Raw genomic sequence first — 7,130 nt, forward strand, 5'->3', positions numbered from 1 at the left:
GGGGTTTGAGTGACTTAGAAAGCTGTTGCCCATGGTGTAGTTAATGCAACCTAGAGTGTGTGGGGGAAGCGGACGAGGGGATATATGATCAGAGGATCCAGCCACAAGCAGCCAGAGGCTCAGAAGGTCCAAGACAAACTTGGGCTTAGACGGTGCAGTATTATACCATCTGTTGGGTACGTGAGGGGAGGGAAGGACCCCTAAACAAGTAACAGGTGTCACTCAAAGTGACTAGGGTTAGAGAAGATTGCCTCAAGTCTGCTTTATGATCACCAAGAGTGTCAGTCTGAATATGGGGAATGATTCACAGAATCCTGCTAAAAATTTCTCACTAAAAGTCTTACCAAGTGTCTTGGGGTAGAATGGATTGCACTGAGTAACAAACAGCAAAAACATTACAAGTGTCAGTGTGATCTGGCAATGATACATTTCAATTCCTAACTCCTGCTTAATTCTTCCAGTGTAATGAACTAATTTATTTTTTTCTTTTTAAAAAATGTAAAGTAGTTGAGGCAGTAGCAAATATTCCCCTACCCTTTGCTGGGTAATTAACTGGGGATAAATGAGCCAATAGGAAGCCAGCTCCTTGCTTACTAGAGAAGTATGCCCTGCTAAGAGGGGCAAGGTGGGAGGACCACAGCCCAGGGCTCCTGTGGGCTATGTGCAGACGACTCCCCCAGGCTCCATCCCACTCCTTCTGCTCTCCCAGCGCCTTGGCAGAGACTAGCTTTGGGACAAGTCACATCATGAGCTCCACTCGCTACTACATCCATCCCCAGGGAAGGGATGCCTGGACCATTAGGTACACTGTCCCAGGTTAAGAGGTCAAAGAATGCAGTTTGTATAAGTTAGAGCCACTTTCTTCTTTGTTCATGATGCCTATTACATAGCTTATTTGCTTTTTAAAGTGCTTGATGCTGAGTGTGAAATGCCAAAGGACCATGGGAGTGAATTGTCGAGGAAAGGGAATATTCCTCTGGCTAGTTCCTAGGAGCTATTTTGCAATATGGAGCAGTGCTTTGTGTTCCCAGATAATTAGACTCTCCATAGCTAGTCTGGGGGGTGGGTCTGGGGAATGGGTGTGGGAGGGTGTAGTTGGGGGGGTGGTCGAGCTGGGTGCATGATTTCCAGCATATCATCTGGGATTTGGAGCAGGGCGCAAAGTCTGACACTAAAATGTTAGGCAAGGAAACTGGGCAACACAAGAAGATTAAGCAAAAGGTGCCTGGGATATCCTAGAAAGCAGGAAGACTTAGAACCAGAGATGAGAACTAGAATCCAGGCTATCATTTCCCATCCGTGTAACCTTTGACAAGTGTCATAACTTCTCTAAGGCTCTGTTTCCTCATGTAGAAAGTGAGGATAGTAATAATCTCATACGGATGTTGTGAGAATTAATCACATACACTGAGTGGCCATATTATTATGACCACCTCAAGTTTGTAGGTAAATTAGCTATAATTTTGCGCTGAAGTTGCTAGAGGGCCAGACCATGATAAACGTCTGAATAGCACAACATACCTAAGTATCGTTGCTGATCAAGTTCATCCTATCATGTTGATGGCGTATCCCAATGGAGATGGCTTCTTCCAACAAGACAATGCGCCATGCCACGGTGCTCGTATTGTGCAGGAGTGGTTTCAAGAACATGAGGGAGACTTTACCTTGCTTAGGTGGCCCCCACAATCACCAGATCTCAATCCAATTGAGCATTTGTGGGACGAAGTTAAAAGAGTCATCAGACAGCTGGTTCCACAACCATCAAATCTCACAGAGCTGGACAGTGCTATTCATCAGGCATGGTGTCAGATTCCTCGCATCACCTTTCAACATCTTGTGGAGTCAATGCCAAGAAGAATCGCCACACTACTGAAGGCAAAAGGTGGCCAACGAAGCACTGATGGGGTGGGTGGTCATAATAATCTGGCCTCTCAGTGTATATAAAGCACATAAGCTCAAAATAAACACTTTTATTCTACTAGACTGTAAGTTCCTTCAAAGCAAAGAATGGACCTTAGAAACACAGCAATGGCCACATAGAAAATTGTTTAACGAATAAAAAACAACAACAACACAACCAACCTATTCCAGACCTATCCTCAGGTGAGGATGAGCTTGCTAGTCTATACATTCTCATTCTTACTCTTCAAAGTGAAGTTCATGAGCTATTCACATCACTTGGAAACACAGATATCTGATCCCACCTCAGACCTAATGAATCAGAATATCCATGTTGGCCTGATCCCCAGGGGGGTTGTTTGCCCATTGAACTGGGAGACGCACTGCTCACTCAAGGTTGACTGAAGGATAGCATGTCATGGCTCCAGCTGGGAGGGGCTGAGGAAGGCAGGAGCTGGCAGGCAGGGTCCAAACTGATTCCTTAAACTGTGACCACTGTGTGCCGAGGCTTGGGCAGATGGCCAGGACGCAGAACCTCATCGGGCCAGGCAGGGGCAGTCTGCAGATGGAGAGGGTGTGTGAGCAAAGGCTGAGCTTCAGAGCCCCAGCCTGCGCTCCAAGGCAATGCCCAGAGGTCCAGGAGGCCAGAAGTCAAGCCCAGGGAACCCAGGTGAGAGAGAAGCTAAAACAGGTTATGCTGGTCTAGAGGGCCAGAGACTAGGGAACTAGGAGGCTGGGAGAAATAGAAAGCAGACGATTCTACCAGTACTTACGGAGCTGCTTATGGGTAAGACAGAGAGCAAGTGCTTATTTTAGGAGAAGTTGCTCCTTGCCCTGGTCTCACCCCCTTCAGCAGGTAGGTGGGTGTGTCTTTAGAGCTGTGTCTGTGGTCAGAGGGGAGCTCAGCATCATGATGCGCTTGCTCCTTCTGAAGGCAGGTGTGAGGCTTGCTGGAAGGTTCCTCTGTCCTGCTGACACAAAGAGACAACTGTCAAAGGTAGAGAAATGAAAATTTCAGGGACTATTTTTGAAAGTTCTTTGAACAAAGGGACAGGATGTCCCAGGATCCTTTGCTCCCACCATAACACTGTGTGTGTTCAGAGACCAATGGGCTGCTTCCCGGGAGACAATGAGCTGATCCCCCAGTAACCCAGACAGCACTGTCTCAGGGGAGCAGCGCAGAATCCTACTATCTGAGGATGTCAGAAAAGGAGGGGACCTGGTGCCTTCAATCTTTTTTTTTATCCATGGAGCCTTGTCTTCCAACCCGATCTTACTCAGATCCCCAACATTTGCCATGGATATTAGAAAGCTATTCTTATTGAAGCAGAAGTTGGAGCCCTGAGGCATTCTCTTCCACCCCTACTCCCCAACACCCCCTGACTCCCCTTGGAGGAACCCCCTGGTTCCATGGGCCAGTTTGAGAGGCACTGCTGGGCACCAGTCCTATCATTATACAAATGAGGGACAGGAGCCCATACAGAAAGGTCTCCCATGACCTAGCATTGGCTCACCTCACTACCCACGTGACTCCCCGTACTTTGGTCATGTGGACTTTTTTCGTGCCATGCCTCGGAACATGCCATGCCCTCCCTCTCTGCTGGGCCTTTCTATGTGCTATTCTTTCTACCTGAAATGCTCCCTGCTCCCTTCCATACCTCCCCACCCCACTCCTGCCTGTCTGACTCCTGCGTAACCTGTGGATCTCAGCAGAGGCCTGTCTGTTCTATTCACCATCCCAGCAGTGTCTGATCAATGGTAAGTGCTGTGTCTCTCTTTTCTGAATGAGTGAATGAGCACCTTACAGGAGCCTCGCTCCAGGATTGCCTACCAGCTCTGAGTTTAGGAATGGGGACAGCCTTTCCACCCAGATATGGGGTGGTCTTGGGCAAAACCTTGTCCAATCAGTGTCAATTCCTTCCCGGAGAGTTCTGATTGGAACACAACAGTGTTAGGTTGAAGATCCAGGTAATGGGCAACATGTGTTTAGGAAATGGGAAGTGAGCAAAATGTATTTAGAAAATGTTGGTAGGTTCAGGTGACAGCTGCCTTCAAAGGGGCCACAGACAGTTATTGGGAGATATCTGTTTCCTATGAGGACAATTTCCAGGTATCACCCTGACCTCTGCCACCATGAGAGTCTTAAATCTGACTGTCTTCTAACACCAGGAACCATATTTGACCTTCCTAGTAGATAATCTTCCCAAAGTTCCACAAGGAATTATTCATGACTTCTCTAATGCCAAAATATGGCCATAAAAATAGTGTTTGGTGTTTTTCAGGCTTCTCTGTAGCGGATGAATGAATGTCTCCAAGAACACCCATCTGACAGAGGGAAAAAAAGCTAAGAAAATATGAATTAATGTTTCACTAAAATTTTCCTGAGCATGTGCAGCTACAAATACTAAACCAACATATTCCAACATTGTTTCTCCCCATTAGTATGTGGGCAGCAAGTTGTTAGGAAGAACTAATGATCTCTTTAGAAAGTGTCACCCCAAACATTACTTGTACAAGCTTTGTAGAATGACTCAACAGGTTTACTCAAGTCTCTGCTTAAGCATCCTTTTATTTAAAGTGACCCTTCCTGGAAAACAGGTTTTTAATTAAAAAGGAAAATCATATTTGCATCCCTCGAAGATAAAGGAGATAAATATAGACTATTTAATTATCTGCATTCTCGGTCTGTTTCTGCTTATCTTTGGCACCAGTTACAAAGCAAACCTTCCTGAAAGGATCATTCCTCCCACAATAATCCTTTCCAATTACACAGGCCTTGGCAATTTATAAAGTTTGTTCACATGTATGATTTCATTTCATCCCCTCCACAGCCCTGTGAGGCGGGTATAACAAGAATTCGAGTTAACTTCATTTTGTAAATGAGATGCTGAGGCCATGGCTACATGATTTGCTCACGGTCATGCTGCTAGCTGGGACTCAGCCGGACCTTGAATCCAAGGTTTGTGATCCCACGTCTGTGTCAGAGTTATCGTCATCAGGTAAACTATGGTTAGGCCGGCCTGATGTCTTAGATCATATTGCAGAGGCACCTGGAAGGTTTTCCAATGCAGTGGTTGTCAAACTACGCTTCTTAGAACCCTAAGGCTCCATCATGGTGCTTAGGAAGCCATGACGGGGAAGGTGAGAAGACAGGTACTGGGCTCCTATCCCAGCCAAGGAGCTCTGTTTCTATGTCTCATCTACTGGTGTTTCAAGTAAAAAATTTTTTGAAGAAAGTAGTCCACTGTTTCAAAAAAAAAAAAAAAGTTTGAAACTCTAGTAAACTAGTTCGAACTTCTTATTTTACAGATTGGAAAAAACCCATAAAATCCTATAATTTGTCCAAGTTCACATCCAAGTAAGAGCAGAAACCCGACAGGTCTCTCCATGCCCAGTTAAGCCTCTCATTACTGTGTTGTGTCTATATCCACATTCTCAAACGTTAGTGTGTAGCAGGGTCACCTGGAGGGCTTGTCATGGACCTCTAGGTCCTGCCTCCCAAGGCTCTGAGTCAATAGGGCTGGAGTGGGTCTGAGAAGCTTCCATGTGAGGCTGAGGCTGCAGAACCACTTGTCCACAGGACACAAAACAACTGATAAGTCAACTGAACTGACCAACTAATTGTGCATTTTATCAATTTTACTTCATTCTGGGAAAATGGCTAAAAGAAATTCCTCCTTCAGAACTTCTAAACACATTGCCTAGACACCTAGCACTGATATCCTATCACACCCAAGACCCTAAACCAGTGATGGCAAATCTTTTGAGCTCGGCGTGTCAGCATTTTGAAAAACCCTAACTTAACTCTGTGCCGTGTCACATATAGAAATGTTTTGATATTTGCAACCATAGTAAAACAAAGACTTATATTTTTGGTATTTATTTTGTATATTTAAATGCCATTTAACAAAGAAAAATCAACCAAAAAAATGAGTTCGCGTGTCACCTCTGACACGTGTGTCATAGGTTCGCCATCACTGCCCTAAACCCTTGTGTAGGAGGTGACAGTGATGCCCCAGCCCATGTCTCCTCATCCAACCGAGTTTATCTGCACCTGCAGTGGGCAGTCTCCACACATGCAGCCAGCTCATGATTCTCTGGTGTTTCTGTCTGAGGACATTTTTTTTAACTAACAAGAGCTTGCTCAGCCCACAAGTGTTGTGTGTGTGTGTGTGTGTGTGTGTGTGTGTGTGTGTGTGTATAATTAATGCCCCCACTTTCCAGGGCATCCTTTAAACAACGAGGACATGAATCTGTGGATAGATATGCCAGCATCCCTATCCTCAGTGGGATGTTTGAAACTTCCTCAAATGACTCCCCAGAGGGGCCCTCATGAGACTGTGCCCCGCTTTCCCAGAGCAGTAACTCACTCATTAACGCCCCCTGTATTGGCATTTCTCCCTTTCTATCCACTTCCTCTCCTTCCTCATTTGTTTTTCCTGGGATCACTTCCTAAGTAAACTATCTGCATCCCAAGTTCTCGTCTCAGGGTCTGCTTTTGGGGGAACACAGACTAAGACACTGTCTCAAAGTTCTTCCCAAGTTCACAGGAGCTTCACCTTCCAGCTCTGTTCACCTGTCAGTTCCATGCCCTGGGGTTGCATTCACAGGTCTTTGGGCTGGCTAACCAAGTCAGGGTGTACTCGATGGGTGTTGATAAACAAATAGTACAATTGATAGTTGCTGTGTTAACAGTAGCAGAAATACAGGCTGTTGAATCATCTGCAAATTCTCATGACTCATAAATTGTATACGTAGCAGTCACTCTTCAGAAGGAGGCCCAAGCCCCTCAGTCAGATCTGTGAAGGATGCCAGCTTTTTAAAAGCCTGGCATTATGTGTATTTTTCAGGGAATCACTATGAAAAGCACCTGTCAGTTCTGAGATGGAGATAAATTTCCTTTTGTCCTGGTTAAGCAAGATTAACCTTCAGCAAATATTTACATTTGAGGAGTGGAGTTTCAGCAGTGGTGGCATCAGCATTTGTCAAGCTGCAGTGCAAACTGCAATGAAAGAAAAAAGAAAAAAATACATGAGAAACAATTAAATTCTTCTCACATTGAAGCTAAATAATAGAGACAGATCCTTTGGGGTAAAAAAAATAATTAAATCGATCAAACTATCCTAAATAATATAGCTATTTCATGTGTTTCATCCCACTCATTGTTTGTGTATTAATTTTTGCCTTAATATAAAAAACAGTTTTATTGAAGGATAATTAATATATAATAA

The 7,130-nt window shown here is 44.8% G+C and overlaps 1 long non-coding RNA gene across 1 annotated transcript; it reads right to left on the reverse strand.

The window, feature by feature from the left end:
• Positions 1–1,922: 1,922 nt before the first annotated feature.
• On the reverse strand, positions 1,923–6,892 carry LOC139017406 (uncharacterized). The gene is made up of 3 exons (XR_011472857.1): positions 6,770–6,892; positions 2,673–2,867; positions 1,923–2,458 (listed from the first exon to the last, which is right to left on the reverse strand). It is a non-coding gene; the product is annotated as an uncharacterized lncRNA (long non-coding RNA).
• Positions 6,893–7,130: the final 238 nt, after the last annotated feature.

This window comes from Myotis yumanensis, unplaced genomic scaffold, assembly GCF_028538775.1.
Source record: "Myotis yumanensis isolate MYYU_CA2020_CCGP unplaced genomic scaffold, mMyoYum1.0.hap1 SCAF_10, whole genome shotgun sequence".
NCBI lineage: Eukaryota > Metazoa > Chordata > Mammalia > Chiroptera > Vespertilionidae > Myotis > Myotis yumanensis.